At 40.5% G+C, this 21715-nt stretch overlaps 1 long non-coding RNA gene across 2 annotated transcripts in view; it reads left to right on the top strand.

Annotated features, from left to right (window-relative positions):
- Positions 1–21715, top strand: part of LOC122685030 — a 141826-nt gene that overhangs the window by 53318 nt on the left and 66793 nt on the right. The window contains exon 1 of one of the 2 annotated variants that reach the window (XR_006338225.1): positions 8456–8949. The exons of the other annotated variant lie outside the window; for it this stretch is intronic. This is a non-coding gene — a long non-coding RNA (uncharacterized LOC122685030). Of the gene's footprint in view, positions 1–8455; positions 8950–21715 lie in introns of those variants that run through there. 2 annotated transcript variants of the gene reach the window in all.

Raw genomic sequence — 21715 nt, forward strand, 5'->3', positions numbered from 1 at the left:
ACTCTACCTTCCTAAATTCCATATCCCTGGTCTTTATCCTCCCTTTGTCTGCTATCACCTCGGTACTAACCACCCCCCAGCCCCAGCCTCCAGCCCCATGATCATCCCCAGGGTATCACACGATGCCTGTCTCAGGTCTGTCCCACTCCTGCTTTCTCTGTGCCCGTGTCTTTCTCTGCCCATCCTCTCTGCAGCCAGGGAAACCCACGTCTACTCCCTGGACTGAGGGGGAACTCACTTCCTTGCCATCCATGTATCCAACCCAGAGAAGGTCACCATTTAGACCTTCTGGTCTGATCTGCCGCCATGATTTCATAGATCATCCTCCCTGTTTTCAGCTCCTCTCTCACCTCTTCTTTTTAAGTCCTCTCTTTCAGAACTCCCCAAACTTTTGTCTCTCAGAGCATTACTGGGGAGTGGGGGGAGGCAGGAAGATCCTTATTATTTCATGACACGAAACGCACAATAAAAGCCGTCTCAACTGCTTTCACTCCAGACAGAACACTGTGTCCCAGCTTTGTCCAAGAGTTCTTTTTTTTTTTAAAGATTTTTTTTAATTTTTGGCTGCATGCAGGCTTTCTCTAGTTGCAGTGAGCAGGTTTCTTATTGAGGTGGCTTCTCTTGTTGCTGAGCGTGGGCTCTAGACCACAGGCTCAATAGTTGTGATGCACAGGCTTCATTGCTCCATAGCGTATGGGATCTACCAGGACCAGCGAGCGAACCCATGTGCCCTGCATTGGCAGGCAGATTCTTAACCACTAGACCACCAGGGAAGCCTTTTGTAACAGTTCTTTAAGCTGTTCCCCCAGAGGCATCTGTCCCAAAGTGGAATTCTGCCACCCTCCTAAAGCACAAGGACAGCATTTTTTTTTCTATTAAGTGTTGGATTGTATTTTCCTGGGCTTCCCTGGTGGCTCAGCTGGTAAAGAATCTGCCTGCAATGCAGGAGACCTAAGTTTGATCCCTGTGTTGGGAAGATCCCCTGGAGAAGAGAAAGGCTACCCACTCCAGTATTCTGGCCTGGAGAATTCCACGGACTGTATAGTCCATGGGGGCGCAAAGAGTTGGACACGACTGAGTTACTTTCACTTCACTTTATTGTATTTTCCTAATAAAGGGTAGTATTAGACTAGAGGAGAAATACAGTATTCCATATATTTTGTTGCTAGTGAATAAAAAATTCTGAACATAGAGTCGGAGTGAGGTGGGAACAGAGTTGGATGAGTAGAGAGGATTCAGATGATGGGAAACTTTCAAGACTGAACAAAAATGGTTTCTTTGGGTATACATTCTTCTTTGATTCATGAAATGTTCATCATTGTCAATACAATGATGATACAATACAACAATGATACAATACAATTAATTTCCAAATTTTTGGCAATTTATTAGTTTTATTTTTGATTTCTAGCTTAATTCCACTGTGGTCAGAGAACATACTTTGTTTGTTGTCAGTATTAAAGAAGTTTGTTGGAACTTGTTTTTATCACCCAGCATTTGGTAAATTTTAGTGACTACTAGATGTATATGCAAAAAGAACATATATTCTGCAGTCATTTGTTTTATTTTTTACATATGCCTACTAGATCAAACATGTTACTCTGATGGTTTACATCTTCTCTGTCCTTCCTCATTATCTTGTCTGCTTGCTTTGTGTTACTGAGAAAGACATGCTAAGATCTCTCAATTACTTTATTTCTATGTTAAGACTCATTCCAGTTGCAGGGATATGGTGAAAATATATGGGACTTAGAATCAATGAAATGTGGGAGAATATTACCTGTCTGGACATATGAATAGTGTGTAGACTTTAAACCCAATAGAATAAGAAAAGAATTTGAGTACATTCTGGGCAATGGCTGGAACAGGAAGATGGCAGAATAACTACAGTTGAGTTTAGGTTTTTGTGGGGAAGGGGTAAGTAGGGACTCCACAGAGAGGAACCTTGGGTTTCCTTTAATTACCCTTTGAGCCAAGAGCAAATCCTAGCCAGCTCGTTCACTGCTTCCTGCACTGAAGGTCTCACCTTCAACCACTTTTCTAGGAGAAGGGGTCTCAACTTGAGGCTCCATGGACACCCTAATTTATGAGTTTCAGGGCCCCCCTCCCCAATGACTTTAAAAGCAGGTACAGAATTGTGTGTTCATGTGAATATGAGCACTTATGTAGGGAGAAGTTCCATTCTCTCACCAGATTATCCAAGTTTTCCATCACTCAAAAGCAAGTAAGGGACTGCTCTGGAGCCAATGAAACTTTTCACACAGCATATATTCACCCCAGAGGACAGGGAGGGTACAGAAAGGCACACAACCCCAAGGGCCAGTCTCTCTCCCCTGAAACCACCCCAGCAGCCAGCCTAACTCTTCTAGATGTCTTTACATAGCTGTTTGCACAACTGCAGAAAGAATATCAACAACCCCATCTGTCCTACACCAAGGCAGTAACTTCCCACCATTTCAAAAAACGAACATTGTGAGTGATGTGCTTTACATTTTTGCTGTCTCATTGGCTGTTTACCAAATCTATCTCCTCCCCTCCTTCTTTCCTGAGGACGAGGTGAGTGACAGAGGACATAGGGTCATAGCTCAACAAAGAAGCTTCCCCTCTTTTCAGGAACTTCTGACTGAGCCTGGTCCCCATGTGCCTGTGATATGTGAGTTTCACACACCAGGTGCTCTGCAGCTTCTGGACCATATAAGACTCCTGTGACTCAAGAGTGTTTTTCAATCCTGGATACATTTCTGCTATGGCAACAGTCCTAAAGACATGGCTTAAGGTTTATCCTGGGCTGTGACCTCATCCTTTTTTTTCACATTTTATTTATAAACATTTCAGGATGACAGTTGACAACAAGGTCATGCACAGGAGGAGGACCGTTGTGCAAGGAGATTCAGAAACAGGAAAGACTAATTCAAGTTCACTGGCCTTTCCCAGATGTACATCTTCTGGTCCTCAGGCATAAAACGCTGGATTAGCTGACTCTTTTTCCAAAGACTTGGAGGAAAACAAATGTGCTGAAGACATCTACAAGGCTTAGTAGAAGTCAGGAAACAAAAAAACAACCACTTTTTCTTTTGGTAGGGTCATGTAGAAATCCCCAATATAAGGGGATTTATATTGTCTAAAATATCCCCAATATAAGGATACTTTTTAACTCAACAGATGTGGAAATATTACAGAACTTTTTCAATATAGGTGAAGGGGAGTCTGCAGGGGTGATTTCAGGAAACAGTTTCTTAAATTTTAAAAACAGATGCAAGGAAGAGATTGTCTCCCCCGCTCCTCCAGCATTTCTAGTTACTGGTGGGTAAAGATGTGATGCATGGAGCTATAGCAGTCATCATGCGATAATAAGGAGAACTAATAAACATACAGATGGTAGAGCAGAAAGACAGAGAGAACTTTGATCTTCATTACACTCTGAGTGACTGAATAAACCAGCCTTAAACTTCTCCCCTTCTGCAATTCTTGTCATGGGAAATTACAGGGCTTGAAAAAAAAATGTTTGGCATAAGACCAAATTTATACATGTTTGAGAAAAGCATTTTCCAACTTTTTTATTGATGTATAGTTGATTTACAATATTTTATTAGTTTGGGGTGTATAACATAGTAATTCAATATTTTTACAAATTATACTCCATGCAAAGTTATTATAAGGTATTGACTATATTGCCTGTGCTGTGTATTATATCCTTATAACTTACTTAATTTATACCTTGTAGTTCCTACCTCACTCCCTTAGTAGTTTCTGCCTCTTCCCCCACCATCTCCCCTCAGGTAACCACTAATTCTCTGTATCTGTGGGTCTGTCTCTATTTCATTATATTTTTGTTCATTTGTTGTATTTTTTAGATTCTACATATAAGTGAAAACATACAGTATTTGTCTTTCTCTGTCTGACTTTTTTCACTAAGCATAATACCCATCAGGTCCATTCACGTATCTCAAAATATAAAATTTCATTCTTTTTTTATGGCTGAGTAATATCACATCTTCTTTGTTCATTCCTCTGTCAATGGACACTTAGGTTGCTTCCATAACTAGGAATACTAGGAAGCAACCTAGTTAATAGTTCCTAGAATTATTATCAATAGAGAATAATGCTGCTATGAATATCGGGGTGCGTATATCTTTTCAAACTACTGTTTTTGTCTTCTTCAGGTATGTACCCAGAAGTGGTATGCTGTGGTACAGTGTGGTAGTTCTGTTTTTATTTTTTGAGAAACCTCCATACTGTTTCCCACAGTGTCTATACCAATGGAGACTCTTATCAGCAGTGTACGGGGTTCTCTTTTCTCCACATCCTCACCAGCACTGACTACTTCTTGTCTTTCTGATGACAGCCACTCTGACAGGTGTGAGGCAGTTTATCATCATAGTTTTGATTTGATCAGGGCACACCCCTGATGATAATTCATGTTGAGCATCTCCCGTTTTTTAAAAGTGTTGTCTGACATTTTGATATTGAATTGTATGAGGTCTTCATATATTTTGAGGTATTAAACCTCTATCAGATGAGCTGTGTGTACTTAGTCGCTCAGTCGTGTCTGACCCTTTGTGACCTCATGGACTGTAGCCCGCCAGGTTCCTCTGTCCGTGGGGATTCTCCAGGGAAGAATACTGGAGTGGGTCATTATCAGAGAAATGCAAATCGAAACCACAATGAGGTACCATTATACGCCAGTCAGGATGGCTGCTATCCAAAAGTCTACAAGCAATAAATGCTGGAGAGGGTGTGGAGAAAAGGGAACCCTCTTACACTCTTGGTGGGAATGCAAACTAGTACAGCCGTTATGGAAAACAGTGTGGAGATTTCTTAAAAAACTGGAAATAGAACTGCCATATGACCCAGCAATCCCACTTCTGGGCATACACACTGAGGAAACCAGATCTGAAAGAGACACGTGCACCCCAATGTTCATCGCAGCACTGTTTATAATAGCCAGGACATGGAAGCAACCTAGATGTCCATCAGCAGATGAATGGATAAGGAAGCTGTGGTACATATACACAATGGAATATTACTCAGCCATTAAAAAGAATTCATTTGAATCAGTTCTAATGAGATGGATGAAACTGGAGCCCCTTATACAGAGTGAAGTAAGCCAGAAAGATAAAGACCAATACAGCATACTAACACATATATATGGAATTTAGAAAGATGGTAACAATAACCCTATATGCAAAACAGAAAAAGAGACACAGATGTACAGAACAGACTTTTGGACTCTGTGGGAGAAGGCGAGGGTGGGATGTTTAGAGAGAACAGCATCGAAATATGTATATTATCAAGGGTGAAACAGATCACCAGCCCAGGTTGGATGCATGAGACAAGTGCTCGGGGCTGGTGCACTGGGAAGACCCAGAGGGATGGGGTGGAGAGGGAGGTGGGAGGGGGGATCGGGATGGGGAATACATGTAAATCCATGGCTGATTCATGTCAATGTATGGCAAAAACCACTACAATACTGTAAAGTAATTAGCCTCCAACTAATAAAAATAAATGGAAAAAAAAAAAAAAAGAATACTGGAGTGGGTTGCCACACACTCCTCCAGGGTATCTTCCAAACCCAGGGATCGAACCCAGGTCTCCTGCATTGCAGGCAGATTCTTGACCGTCTGAGCCACCAGGGAAGCCCAGATTATCAGATGTATCATTTGAAAATATCTTCTCCCATTCAGTAGGTTGCCTTTTTCTTTTGTTGATGGTTTCTTTTGATGTGCAAAAGCTTTTTATGTTTAAGTCAATTGAGTTGGGCTTTCTACTAAGAGTAACTAAAACCTTCCAAAATGATTCAGTCATATGGTACAATTAGTTTTCAAAGGTTTGCACCAATTCTTCCCCTATCAGCAATGTGTTGATGTGTCAGTTTCATTGGAATTTTAATTGAGGCTGTGTGCAAGCTCAGCAGTATCCCCATGTGTGTGTATCTGTGTGTGTGCACACATGCATACTTTTAGGGAGTGCATATTTAGCCTTTACTAAATTAAATTGGCTAAATTTAAAATAGTACCTCTTTATTATTTTTCACTGAACTTAAAGTAAACTGAGCTGAAAACAAGATTTCCATTTTGAATATATTCTCTCACATTCCCACTTCAGATCTTTTTATCCCATCTCTGTGAATGTACCATGACCCGCTTAGGTGCCCCAGCCTAAAACTTGGGCATCTTCCCTATCTACTGCTTTCCCTTTCCATTCTCAATTGAATCAGTTTCCAAGTCACTTCTAATTCATTTGATATTTTTTACTCCATCCCTAACACCTCATCTTCTTCACTCATCCTTTCTTCTGAATTCCTAAAGTAGTCTCCTAACAGGTCTCCCCTGCTGGCCATCTCAACCTCTCTAGTAACCCACCTTCTACACTTCTTTCTAGTTATCCCGGATGGATACAGGTCTTGACCTGTCACTCCATTCCTGAAGTCGGATCATGTGCTCTGATTCTCACTTGGTATTTAAGGCACCATGTAGTCCTCCCGTTCATTTTCCTCCTATTCTTTTCTCCCGCCGTCTTGAATACAAACAGCTGCCTAAAAGCCCTGTCATGTCATATCTTCTTCTTTTGACCAGTTTTCTCTTTCTCGAATGCCTTTTCCTAATTGCTTGAAAAGTCAACTTGGGTATTACCTCTTCGAGAATGCAGTGCGCTTACCTTCATCTCTGCCACTACTACGCTCGTCTCCATCACTGTCTTTTCCTTTACTAGATCGTGAGCAGGGATTATGCTTTATTTCCTAGCTCACACTAATAATAACGCTAAGGATAACAATGACAGCACTTATATCATGAAAGTAATATTTGCAAAGGTGTTTCTTACATGTTTAATTTAACTAATTAAGTTATTTAACTCTCATATCTGCCTTATCAGGTAAGTTACTACTATGGTTATTATGCTCAGTTTTTATCTGGGAAAATGGAGGTGCAGAATGGTGAGGAAACTTTCCCAAGTCACACCATTGCTAAGAGACAGAGCGAGGCTCTGATCTCAGGCGGTCTCACTCCAGAGACCACATTTTTGTCCATGTTGATGCATGGATTCTCTGGTTGCTTGATAAATGTCTGGTTGGTGGAAGCCGAGGCGGGATGGGCAGTTTGGAGAGATGCTTCTGACACTTCCAGCCCATGTGTACCTCTTGAAGGAGGCAGGATGGGTAGGCTGGTGTAGAGTCCCCTTCCCACTTACAGCTTTCTCCTCATGAGCGTCCAAAACAGAATCTTCTTTGATTCCACAATGCGGCCTATATCTTCCTCTACTGTCTAATCCTTTGAATACTCAGTGTTTCCTTTCTCAGGACATAATCTGGTATCTTAAAAGCATAATAATAGTAATACTAATGTTGATGATTCCTAACACTTACTAATTTTTAAAAAAAATTTTAGATACTCCATCCCCTTGTCAAGAAATTTTGAACAAGAAATCTCAGTATTTGCATTCATGTCATATAGCTGGCTATCCCTACTGCTTGCTTGCAAGCTGCTCTGTTTAGGCGCTGAAGCTTTCTCCTGCTATGATCAGGACAGAAAAGCTGATTCGCTCCTTCTCTGACTACTCCCAGCCCTCCACCCCTGAAAACCTCCTCTTCACTCCCCGTCCCACTACCACCCCATCCCGCATCCACAGCAGCTATGGTGTCATGGAAAGGGAGCGGGTCTAGGAGCCGGAAGACCTTGTTCATGGGTTAATAGCTGTGTTACCTTCAGGAAATCATTTCGTCTTGCTGAGCTGTGGGCGCCGCATCTTTTAAATGCGAGTGACGATTACTTCTGCCTTACAAGGTTACCTCCTCTGGGGGGTCCTCTCTGACCCCATCATCTTGGGAAAGAATTAGCCTCCCCTTCATATGAGTACTCAGCAGCCTTGTTCAGGCTCTGGGTGCCGCATTCGGTCGTAATTGTTAGTTTATCAACACCATCTACTACACTGTTAACGTCTCAAGAATAGGGACTGGCTCATCGCTGTCTTTGCCCCTTCCTAGAGTAACTGTTAAACTGAATTTCCATAGCGACCACAGCCTTTCTCTTGAGCTTCCCATATGGAGTTTCATCTCATCCTCACAGCCATCCATGACATCCATTTGGCTCTAAAATCACTTGAGAAAAAAATGAATGGAATTACAAACACGGAAACCCATAAGTCTTAAATAGGAGACCAGGAAACATTTCTGGTCATGGTCTTCAATCATTGTCCCATCCAATAATAATAAAAAGGCCATCCTGCATCTAATGCTGATGAATATGGTAGGACTTCTGCGGATGATGTGGCCAAAATACCTGCGGCACCATACACAGTGTCTTAATTTCTAAAGCAGAACTTGGACAGGGGCATGAACTGTGACTTGGTTTTCAGTGGAATGGCTCTGCATGGGGGACTCGATGGAGATGCATTATTGAGAGATTCTGAGCTTGTAGAATGTGTGGTAATCAGTGATTTTTTTTTTTTTTTTGATATTACTCTTTCCCATCCCCTTCTTCATCTCACGGTCTATTACGGCTCAGGGGTCCAGAAACTTGTTCAGGCTGAATATTGTTTGGAATGTCAAAACAAGCATGCACATTTTAATGATTAAGTTGATCCCTTTCTACGAGGATGCCACTCATCTGGATATTTCACCTCAGAGTGTGAGGAAACAGATCTGGGAGTGTGTGCGCTTCCTATCTTCAAAGGGAAGAGGAGAGAGAGAAGACGGTCTAAGTGTCAGGAAGAGGGATGACTGCTCCAGATGTGCCCTTTGACTCCATTTCCTGCTCCCCGCCAACGCACTGGAGAGTATGCTCAGGGAGATCTCCCTCTTCCTGTGAGGCCAGAGATGTTTCTAGTTTTAAGGCTGTTGTGGATGACATGTCTGGGCAAGCATGCGGCAAAACCAGAGAGAGACAGAGGAGGAAAGAAAGCAAGCTGGGCAAACTCCAGAGCACCTTCTGCAGGACTTCTCTCAAGCCTGAGGTAAATATCGCCACCTCCTCTTCCTCCCTCTTCAGTGGCACCGTCCACTTTCCCCCTGTGTTCGCCTTGTGGCACGTCCTTCTGCTATAGAGAAGGGGAGGCAAGTTGTCCTGTAAGAGGGGCTTCTCCCAAGTAGCAAGACTTCTCTGAGTTCAGGTCTGAAAGAGAGAGAGAGTGTCCCTTCCTGAGGGAGGTGATCTCAAAGGCCAGAAAGCCATGGCCTCCGTCCGGTGAGGGTGCGTGTGCTTGCTCCCTGGGCGTGTTGAAGATAACCTTTCTTCAGAGCCACACCCTGTGATCTTTGGATCTGGGCACCAGCCCAGCCCACGTCAGAGAGTGGGCAGCTCTGTCCCTTTTTCAAGACACATCAGACTTACAGGAAGATTTCTTCCCAAGGTGATCATATCTTCCCCTTACCTGCGCTGAACCCTGCCTGAGCCAGGCTTCCTTCATCAAGTTCCAAGCGCCATCTTGACATGGAGGAGGCCCCTAAGTGCTCACCAGTGATTCTCAGCCCTGGCATATGCAGCAGCCTCATCCGGATTCCAGCAAAGAGGAATTGGCAGGGCATGAATAAGGGCAGAAGGTAATTGAGGAGCTGGGGCTGGTTTTAAGGCAGGACAGAGCCCAGCTCCGCGAGCTGAGCTGGAAGGAATTTGCTGTCTGTGCCAGATGTCATAAAGAGCTGCTGAGCTGGTCAAGCTCGCCCGCGCTCGGGAGCGAATCAATCTGATGAACTGGGACTGCGGCTCAGCTACAGACCATGAGCTAATGCGGACTCTACCGCAGCAAGCCAGCGCCACGGGCCCGGAGCCGGCCGCGGGAGGCGGGAGAGCCGACGCAGCAAATGCCTGGAGCCAGCAGGGAGAGACCAAAGGGGGTCCGGGGTGAGGGCGGCTTCCAGCAGCTGTGTTTCCACTTTCATCACCGCTGGGCACGTTAGGGGCGCTAATTGTGGAGCCGGAGAGCTGTTACAAGCAGACCAGATATGTTCGGCGGGGTCCTGACGGTACTTAGACTGGTGTCTGCGATTGAATCGACACAAAAGCATGATGTCCAGAGAAGAAATAAAAAGAAAGCAGAGAATGAAGGAAGCTGATTGGCTGATCCCTCCTGTTACCTCAGCAACTCGTCCATACTGTTTTATCCAGAGAGCCTTTATCACAGAGTGATAAATTATTAAAAAAGAATCTCTTGTTTATTGAGCAAGCACTCTTAAGGGAATTTGATCTACATCATTTCATTTAATCCAGACTCAAAGAGGTCAAATACCTTTCCCAAAGATATATAAATGTGTGTGTAAGTGTATATGTGTGCAAACACGTAACTATTGAATAGCAGTCAAGTTTCAAATCCCATTATCCCTGACTTCAAAGCCAATATGCCATGAAGTGTCCTATTTTAAAAGCATATACTTTATAAGAATTTTTCAAATTAAGCAACTATGGAACTGATGGTCAAGAAAATAAAATTAACCAGTCACCCAGTTTGGAAATTTAAAAAAGAATGTTTCCCCAGGAACCAAAGAAAGGGACATACATTGGCCATATGGTCACAGATTGAAGTTTTCCGTTTTCTCTCCCTATAATAGCCCTGGCAGACAGCTAATAAGAAAAACATATTGCAGAAAGAATGTACTCTTCTCTCAAATCACATGGTAGAGATTTTTGGTAGCAGCAGAGTTTGCTGAAAACAAATAATAATCTGACAATAGGTAAATACAGCCCTTCTCATCCTGGGGGGCAAAATACACTGAGGGATTTATGAGTTTATCCTCTAAAGACTGACCTTATTTAAGGAAAAATTGAGGACGGAGGCATGGAGGCAGTGATTGCCCTCTTGGACAACACTTGAGTTCATCAGATGCCATGTCCCCCCCATGTCCTCCTCCAGGTCAGACTGTTCACTTGATGGAATCATTTGAGATTGTTCTGGAAAGATAGATGAACATTCATATCACCTATAGAAGGGAAAGGAAATCAGGTTTGAACACAAAGGGAAAAATCATTCTTCCCAGTAGAAAAACTCCAAGCTCCTGCAATCCATTGGCCCTCTGTTTTCTTTAATTTAAATCAAGGTAAGAAGATGGGAAGTACAGCTCCTTAGAGGGGTGTAGAATCCACTGTGCCTTTTAACAGAGCTGTCTAACATGAAGTCAGTTCGGATTTTTCAGCCTCTTTGGTATTCCTCACCGAAGGAAGAGCAGAACAGACAGCTGGGTTTGCTCAATTCTGTTGCATCTACATGCTTACTCTTCTGCTGAGAAATTAGCAAGCATCATATGAATACCTCTCCTCTACTATTCTGTCTCCCATGGGTCTTTTTTTCTTTGAAACAATGCACTGTAAGCACTGTGTAGTGTTCAGCAAGTCATTTGAAAAGTAATTCTAAAGCACCAAAGTTTGTGCATAGTTTATTTGCAAAAAGTAAATCTGAACATACTGAAAGTTACCTTTTAAAATACCACTTGCTCATAAAAACTTTAAATGAGTTGCTGTGTGTGTTAGTCGCTCAGTCGTGTCCAACTCTTTGCAGCCCCATGGACTACAGCCTGCCAGACTCCCCTTTGTCCATGGGATTTCCCAAACAAGAATACTAGAATGGGTTGCCATTCCCTTCTCCAGAGGATCTTCCTGACCCAGGGATCAAACCCGGGTCTCCTGAATTGCAGGCAGATGCTTTACCATCTGAGCCACTAGGGAAACCCACAGTATCTGCTGGTAGACTTAAACTCCATCCTAACATTCAGCTATCTGACTGAGTGACCCAGAAATTCCACTCTGAGGTTCATACCCAAGAGAAGTGGAAACATATATTCACACAAAAATTTGTACATGGATAGTCAAACAGTCATAGCAGCATCATTCACCATAACCCCAAAGTGGAAACAACTCAAACAGACATAACAGATGAATGGATAAACAAACTAGATATGTCCAGACAATACACTTTTATTAAGCAATAAAAAAATTACTGATACATGCTACAACATGATTGAACCTTGAGAACATTATTATGCCAAGTGAAACAAGCTGGATACAAAAGGCCATATATTGTATGACTTCATTTATATGACATATTCAGAATTGGCAAATCTCTAGAGATAGGTGGTAGATTAGTGGCTGCCTAGGGCTGGAGAAGATGGGGAGTTGACTGATAATGGGTCCAGGGTTTCTTTTAAGGGTAATAAGCATGTTCTGGAATTAGATAGTCATGTGGTGATGTGTGCACAACTTGTGAATATATTAAAAACCACTCAATTGTGGTTCAAAAGGGTAAATTGTTTGGTATGTTAATAATCTCTCAATAAATAAAAAATATCACTCACATCATAAAAATTTGTGTATACCTTGCAGCCTCTGAACACAATGAAGCACAGTCCCTGATCATGGGACTTGGGTTATCCAGCCTCTTCGCTTGATGAGACAGCAGAGCCCTGAGGTTAAGAACATAATCTCTAAAGCCAGTTCATCTGGGTTCAAGCTCTGGAACTGTCACATGCTGGCTGTGTGAGCAAGTTACTTAACTTCCGTACAGTTCAGCTTCCTTGCCTGCACAATGGAGATTCCAATTAGCCTCTTAGAGTTACAATAATTAAGCTGACTAATATGTGAAGTGAAAGTTGCTCAGTCATGTCTGACTCTTTGCGATCCTATGGACTATACAGTCCATGGAATTCTCCAGGCCAGAATACTAGAGTGGGTAGCTGTTCTCTTCTCCAGGGCATCTTCCCAACCTAGGGATCCAACCCAGGTCTCCTGCATTGCAGGAGATTCTTTACCAGCTGAGTCACTAGGGCAGCCCAAGAATACTGGAGTGGGTAGCCTATCCCTTCTCCAGCAGATCTTCCCAACCCAGGAATCAAACTGGGGTCTCCTGCATTGCAGGTGGATTCATACCACCTGAGCTACCAGGGAAGCCCAATATGTGAGCAGTGGGGTTTTATCTATCACCATGATCATCACCACCATCACTCACCATCATCATCATCACCAGCATCATCTCAAGTGTCCCAGTGGAGACAGTGTGGTGACCCGTATCTTGTACAGTTACACAGGCAGCATTTATTTCTTAATCACTCATCACTTTTGACATATATTCACCTTTATTTATGAACCACATAATAAATAAATTGAATAATTAAGCTCTACTTGGGCTTCCCTCTTGGCTCCGTGCTAAAGCATCTGCCTGCCGAGCAGGAGACCTGAGTTCCATCCCTGGGTTGAGAAGATCCCGTGGAGAAGGATATGGCAACTCACTCTGGTATTCTTGCCTGGGAAATCCTGTGGCCAGAGGTACCTAGCAGGCTACAGTCCATGGAGTTGCAGAAGAGTCAGACACGACTTAGCAACTAAACAACAACAAAAATGATAGTTAAATGACTGATTTACTATTATTTATGAACCACATAACCTGGTTACAGATTAATTGAAAACAAGTTCCTGCATTCATCTTTCACCCTTTCCACTTGTTTTATATTCCCCAGTATCAGCCCGGAGCTGGCTCCTTCTGTTTCATCTGTTTACTGAGATAGGCTTTCAAGCCCAAGACAGGCACTAAAGGAATGGCGAGGCTCCTCAATGACAGACTCATGGGCTTAACTGCATTTCAGGAAACCTCAAGGGCGTTCTCAACTCTGTTTTCTTCCTTAAGGTATTGTATTGTTGATCTTCCTTTCCTTGTGCTGTTACCAAATTCATTTTGACAACTGTTTCCTGTTTATTGTAATATATGGGGTCTGATGTGCTTGGGGAGATACTATGACCAGGTATCTGGTGATAGCTCTTCAACACCTTGGTGAATCTTTAAGACTCATTGTTAGTGGGGTGTTCCCTTGGACCCTTTCTACTCCTAAAATGGCCATACATGCCTCCAATGCAAGAGCAGAAGGCTGTTGAGAAAGGGCTAAAACCCAAGACCACAGAATGTACTCATTGAGAATTTTTTCCCCCAGATAATTTTGGGATGCTATAGAGATATTCTTGCTTACCTCTGTGTTCAAGACTCTTTGGATTTTCTGTGGGTGAAAATAGCTAAAGTGCAGGGGGAATGGCTGGGGTGTGCATGATTGTGGGGAAATCATGAGAAAGTTGTGCAACCAGGAGATAGTCCTGGGATGTGTTCTGTGATCTGTGTGGAAACCCCAGAAAGAGATTGTGAAGGGGTTTGTCTCTCCACTACCATAGACAATGGTGCTTTTCAGATTTGTGGCCCTAACTAGCAATAACTAGCACTCACGTGGGCTTCCCCCAGTGGCTCAGATGGTAAAGAATCTGACTGCAATGCAGGAGACCTGGGTTCAATGCCTGGGTCGGGAAGATCCCCTGGAGAAGAGAATGGAGCTACCCACTCCAGTATTCTGGCCTGGAGAATCCCATGGACAGGGGAGCATGGCGGGCTACAGTCCTCAGGGTCACAAAGAGTCGGAAACGACAGAGCAACTAAACACTAGCACTAGCTAGTGCTCCACCTCTAGGGAGAGAGGAGGTTGAGCTAGAGACCAAAGTGTCCGAAGTCTTTGACCCTGGACCAATTGGTGTGGGATACGTCCCAAGTTTTCGCTGGCTTCCTGTTGCTCCTTGTGAAAGTGTCTCTACTTCCTGTGTGGTAGCTTTGGTACAAGTCCTACTGTGTCATTCAAGTCTGTAATAAAGTGCTGGAGGGGAAAAACATGGCCTTTATATTTCTCTCTCTTCGCTCTCAAGTCAAGCCAGGAGCACTGGAGCACCAGTACAACTCAGGAAAACATCCCTTTGCCAGGTTCCCCAGAGCACATTTGGAATGCTAGCCTTCTCCGTGTTTATTTTCAGGGTAGTGATAAAAGCATGGAAAAAAAAAAAAACATCAGGGGAAAATCAGTAAATTTCAGTAATATTTCAGTACATGTGCAAAGGGCAAACAGTTTAGAATTTCTCCTGCCCCGTCTGAAGTTGGAAACTCTCACCACAGCGGGAAGCACAGCTATTTTGACTTGGCAAACCAAACCAAACAGCCCGCACCTGCAACTGCACGTCTCTGACGTGAATAGCTGTGGCCGGAGGGTCAGTCTGTCCTCAGGTTTTCATCCAGAAACCACACTCTGCAAATGGAGAGAAAACCTCTGTTGGATTAAGGGAAATCCTTGCCACAGAGATGAAGCGCACAACTTTAATTAACTCATCATTTTCTAATTGGCATCCCCAGAGTCCTGTGCTAGGGCACCTTATGTGGTCGAATGTCCATCAGATTGTTCCAGACAGTTTGGTAAAATAAAGTTTTAGTTTTTCTAAACATTTATTTTAGAGAGTTGGAAAATGTAGAAAACATTTTAAATGTTTGGGGTGAATTACCCAAAACTTATCACTCATAGAAAGTCAGTCTTTGGTGTATTTCTTTTTAGTCTTCATGTTTTAAATTCTGCCTTTTGTAGAGACTTGAGAGTGTCTCATCTGTAGAAGTGTCTTTCTGGCTTTTTTAATAATATTTTATGTTAAGCATTTTATCATTTTAGTGCAAACTAAAGTCACTGTTAGTGTCTGCATGTTGTACTGAGTATATTAATTAATAGATTAATCCATTAATTAATCCATTATTGTTGAATTATTTCAAATTTTTCTATATGATCTCAAATTCTTGCTATTATAATAATGCTGCCATGAAATCATTGTGCATACAGCTTACTTATGTATATTAAGAATTATTTTCTTAGGAATGATTCTCAGAAGTAACCTGCGCTGTGGAAACTCATATAGACTTCTGATGCAGAATGCCAAATTATTTCTAAAATTTTCACTCTGCTATCTGGAATGGGGTAGTGCTTTAATTAATGTGTATATGTGTGTTATTCTGTCAGTCATGCCTGACTCTTTGCAACTCTAAAGACTGTAGCACGCCAGACTCCTCTGTCTATGGGATTCTCCAAGCAAAAATACTGGAGTGGGTAGCCATTCCTTTCTCCAGGAATCTTCCTGACCCAGGGATCAAACCCAGGTCTCCCGTATTGCAGGCAGATTCTTTGCTGCCTGAAGCACCAGGGAAGCCCTTAATAAATAATATTAATTTTCATCTGATAAGATAGGCAAAAATAGAATTGAAACGTTAGTTTACTTTGCATTTATTTGATTTGTTTTTCTTTTTTTACCTATTTTAATCCAACTTTGTAAATGATCTCTTTTAGCTCTTTGCCTATTTTTGAGGATCTGTTATCAATTTATATGAATGCTTTATTTACATAAAGGGCTTCCCACGTAGCTCAGTCGGTAAAGCATCTGCCTGCAGTGAGGGAGACCTGGGTTCTATTCATGAGTCGGGAAGTTCCCCTGGAGAAGGAAATGGCAACCCACTTTAGTATTCTTGCCTGGAGAATCGCATGGACAGAGGAGCCTGGCGGGCTACAGTCCATGGGATCGCAAGAGTCAGATACAACCTAGTGCTATCTTTTCTTTCTTTTTCTTTATTTACATAAAAGACACCAACTTTTGCTCAACTTATTTGCTACAAATAATTTCTCAACTTTATTGCTTTCTGTCCATTTTAATTATGTCTTGAGATATAGAAATATGATTTTAGTGGTCATATTATTGATCTTTTCGCTGATAATTTTCTCTCCTATTAACTTTTTACCCTCTAGAAATTTTATAACTATTCATCTATATTTTCTTTTAGATTTTCTATGGTTTGACATTTTTCATATCTCTAATCTATTTGTAATTTATTTTAATGAACAGTGGGCAATAGAAATAAACCATATTTCACTTAACCCATTCTGCAAATGTCTAATCAAATTCAATAGTACTTGTTAGGTTAATACATCCCTTCTCCACTGGATCTTTCCATTGTCTTTATGAAGCTGGTGCTCTAAGTTTTTTAATTCAATTTCTACTTTGTTTCATTACTATGCTTGTAAGTTTTTCTTTTAAATGCTACGTACTTTACATCAGTGTTAGTTGCTCAGCCGTGTCTGACTCTTTGCGACCCCAAGGAATGTAGCCTGCCAGGCCCCTCTGTCCATGGGATTCTCCAGGCAAGAATACTGGAGTGGGTTGCCATGCCCTCCTCCAGGGGCTCTTTCTGACCCAGGGATGGAACCTGAGACTCTTACATTGGCAGGAAGGTTCTTTGCCACTAGGGCCACCTGGGAAACACCAAGGCTTATATTGATATAATTTCAACCTGTAGTGGGATAAATTCTTTTCTTTGTCAAAAATTTCTTTGTTACACAAAAATGGAAAAAGCACATGTATCCTATTGTTCATTGCAGCACTATTTACAATAGTTAGAACATGGAAGCAACCTAGGTGTCCATCAACAGATGAATGGATAAAGAAGTTGTGGTACATATACACAATGGGATATTAGTCAGCCATAAAAGGAACACCTTTTAGTCAGTTCTAATGAGGTGGATGAACCTAGAACCTATTATACAGAGTGAAGAAAGTCAGAAAGAGAAAGATAAATATCATATTCTAATGCATATATATGGAATCTAGAAAAATGGTACTGAAGAATTTACTTTCAGAGCAGCAATGGAGAAACAGTCGTGGAGAACAGACTTATGGACATGGGGAGAGGGGAGGAGAGGGTTAGATGTGTGGAAAGAGTAACATGGAAACTTACATCACCATGTGTAAAATAGACAGCCGGCGGGGAATTTGCTGTATGGCTCAGGAAACTCAAACAGGGGCTCTGAATCCGCCTAGAGGCGTGGGATGGGGAGGGAGATGGGGGAGGTTCAAAAGGGAGGGGATGTGTGTATACCTATGGCTGATTCATGCTGAGGTTTGATAGAAAACAACAAAATCCTATAAAGCAATTATCCTTCAGTAAAAAAAAATAATTTAAAAAAATCTTTGTTATACAAAATAAAAGTAGCATCCAAACCCCAGTAAGATGGTTCTTTGGGGAGCTCGTTGACCATCTTCTCAATGTACTGGCTTTCCAAATAAAGTTGCTACCCCTTGCCCCACCTCCCCCCAATTTCTTCGTTGCTATTGCTGTTTCATTCCAGGTAAACTTTAGAATTTTGTTAAGTTCTTAAAATGCCTGATGCCATTTAGTTCTGACTGCATCCGGCTTAATTTCAGGGGAACTAATCTCACCATCAAAGCCCATGGTGGGTCACAGCACATATTCATTTTTTTCATGAACATTATCACCTTGTATTGCTTTTATTTTTTTTAAAAATCATTTATGTATTTATTTTTGGCTGTGCTTCGCCTTCGTTGCTGGGAGGGCTTTTCTCTAGGTGTGGAGGGCAGGACTGCTCCTAGTTGCGGTCCGCAGGCTTCTGCTGCCGTGGCTTCTCTTGTGCGGAGGACAGGCTCCGGGCACAGCGGCTTGGGTAGCTGCAGCACTTGGGCTCAGAAGTTGGAGCTTGTGGGCTCTAGAGCTCTGGCTCAGTAGTTGTGACTCACAGACTTCATTAGATCCCCCCAGACCAAGGCTCAAGCCCGTGTCTCCTGCAAGCAGGCAGTGTCTTTACCACTGAGCCACCAGAGAAGCCTCTGTGTATTGTTTTTAAATGCATAGGTATGTGACTGTATTCTCATTAAAAAAAAAAAAAAATGAGATGAAAGGGGAAAACTTCTCCTGCCAGAAAATTCCTCTTTGGAAGTTTACTTGGGTCAATTTAAAATTTTTACTGTGATTCAAAAAAAGATTCAAAAATCAATCTGTGAAGATATCTTTGTGTTTATTTGCACGTATTTCTCTGGAGTAAGCTCCTAGAATGTGGGTGAAAGGGTATTCATAATTTTGATAGTTCCTGCCAAATTGTCCTTGAATAAGGCTGTACCAATTTACACTCTTATTAACAGTGAATAAGAAATTCTGTTTTCTCACACTAGATGTTATGGAAATTTCAAATATTTGCCAATCTGGTGAAAAATATAATCTCAGTGTTGTTTTAATTTGTATTTTCCTAATTACTAGTGAAATGGAACATATTTTCTGATGTATGTGACCATTTGCACTTCTTTTTCTTTGAACTGCATCTTCAAATTAATTTCTTAATTTAAGTTAGGCTTATTTGTCTCTTTACACATTGCATATATTAAGCCTTCATCTGTTAGATAGTGTGCAGATATTTTCTCTTAATCTGTCCCTTGTCTTTTAATATTGTTTTACCGTCTTTCCTTCTAAAGAAGTTATTCATTTTCATATGGTAAAATCTGTCGTAATTTTTATTTTTGTCTTCTGATTTTCCTCCAATTTTCTATTTCATGATTTTATAGACTAAAAATGTTTAAACTTTCAAGCTATGTAGAATCTGACTTTTATATGTGGTGTGAGAGAAAAATCTAAGTTTGTTTTTTCTTTCTATCTAGTTGTCCCAGTTCCAATAAATGAATAGTCTATCTCCTTCAGGAAGTGTCTCCATTACCATATGCTAAAAATTGTAAGAGTGTGTATGTATGTGTGTGTGTGTGTGTGTGTGTGTGTGTATAACACACACATTCTTCAACTTTATTTTGTCCAGAATCTATTTGTCCATTCCTATGTTAGTGTGCCATTGCATTAATTACTCTATTCATAAATAATTATTTAATTATAATAAAATAAATATAATTTGAAGCTGTAAAATAATGTATTAATTATTATATATAGTATTCTGGTAACTTACAGGGAATGTCTCTTTTAACTATTATTTAAAAAAAATTTCACAGGCAATCTTTTGTATTTTCTCTCTCAAATCAGATTGTAGAGCTTCTTTAAAACTATTCTTGGGGAATTTTGATTGGGATTATTTTGTAGTTTTATGTTTATTTGAGGAATATTGATCTCTTTATGATATTGTGTCTTCTAATCAAGGAACGTAGTGTGTTCATTCCCTCAGGTCATCCTCAAGATCCCTTGGTAAAGTTTTATATTTATCTTCATATACCTCTTGCATATTTTTTGTTAGACTGACTTCTAGATATTTTAAAGTTCCTTTGAAATAATGAATTACATCTTGTTTTCCCATTGCATTTTAAAATTTCTTATTGCTCATCTGTAGACACTTAACAAATGGAACTTTCATTGAATTTGGTGAGAGATTTTTAATAGCTTTACTGTTAATCTTTCTAAATTTTTGATAGACCATCAAACACTTGAATATAATGACAATTTAGTTTCTTTCATTCCTTCTCCTTCCTATTTTTCTTATTGGATTGGCTGTTTTGCTAGTATCATATTAATTTGTAGCAGATATAGCAAACATCTAGCTTTAATGAGGATCATTGAAAAATAACATCATGATGTTTGCTTTAGATTTCTGGTAATTGTCTATATTATTTAGGGTGTAGGTTTAGCTGCCATAATACAAAGACTCATAGTAATGGTGATGCATGCCAAATCCGGATGTAGGCAGTACAGTGGTGTAGTGGCTTATCTCTGCCGTTGTTCTAGATTGTTGATGTGCCCTATAAAACGCACAGCTTGAGTCTTGCCCTCATGCCAGCTAAAAATTCTCCCACCACGGGAGAAGGAGAGAATAGAGATTGGGGAAACCAACAGCTGTTATCACACTGTATTTATTCATTTTAAGGAATTTTTCTTCTATTCTTAGCTCAGTGAGAATTATTGCTGGAAAAGAGTGTTTAAACTGTTTCAAATACATTTTTTAGCATCTATGGAGGCTAACATAACTTTCCCCCTCAAACCCTGTCAATATTGAGTTTTAAGGGGAGAAATCATAATTTGAATATCCTTTGTGTCTTTGTGCATGACATTTGTTGGGAGATTATTATGTCATATATTCTTATTTTAAAGGCATGTTCACTTTGAGATTCTTCCTTCTTGCTTTTCTTTTTTAGCATCCTTTACTGTGCTAGCCATCTATTTAGATAGGAATATCTATCTAATTACTGGTAGATAGATTGATAGATAGATAGATAGATAGATAGATAGGTAGGTAGATAGAATTACTGGTACTTCCCTGGTGGTCCAGTGGTTAGGACTCAGTGCTTTCACTCTGCAGTCCCTTATCGGGGAACTAATATCCTACAAGTAGCACAAGTGGCCAAATAAATACATACATTGGAGTTATTATTCATTTATTATCAATTATTTAAAATTTGATAGAATAAAATCCTAAAATGACTTATTTTCAAGGAAAGAATTTGTCAAACTTTGCCATTTTTTTCTCCCTTTGTTTAATGGGTTATTTTAGCACTTCTGCATCATTGTCATTAGATAATTGATATTTCATATTTTCATATAGTTAAATATACCAATATTTTCCATAATTATCTCATTTTGTTATCTTATTTAGAAACAGCAACACTTGCTTAAATAGTCACCATACATTGTATGTGTGTTTGAATATTTTTCATTTAACCTTTTAATCCATCTGGGATATGTTTTGGTGCATGGGTGACCTGAATTCTAATTTTAGCTTCTTCTAAATGGCAACCTAACTGTTCCAATAATACTTATTGATTAATCCATCTGTCTCACTTGAATTCCTATTTTAATTTGCACTAATTTCTTGTACCTACACATCAGTTTATTTACTTTTATTAGTTTGTTTATTTAATCTGTTTCATTGAGCTGTCTATTCTAGGACTAAAGCTATACTATTAAACACTATTAAGTTTTACAGTTTTATAATTCATTTTATAATCTGAGAAGGTGGGTATTTTGCTGTTTAAAAACTTCCTGGCTGTAACAGATTTAATTTTCTAGATGAATTTTAGGATGCAATTTTTGTTAAAGCATTTCAAAGGGTTTGATTATACATGCATGAGATTAAATTTTAAATTTAATTTTTTCAAATTATATTTGTAGAAAAGCTGTATAAATATTG

Source organism: Cervus elaphus, chromosome 27, assembly GCF_910594005.1.
Source record: "Cervus elaphus chromosome 27, mCerEla1.1, whole genome shotgun sequence".
Lineage (NCBI taxonomy): Eukaryota > Metazoa > Chordata > Mammalia > Artiodactyla > Cervidae > Cervus > Cervus elaphus.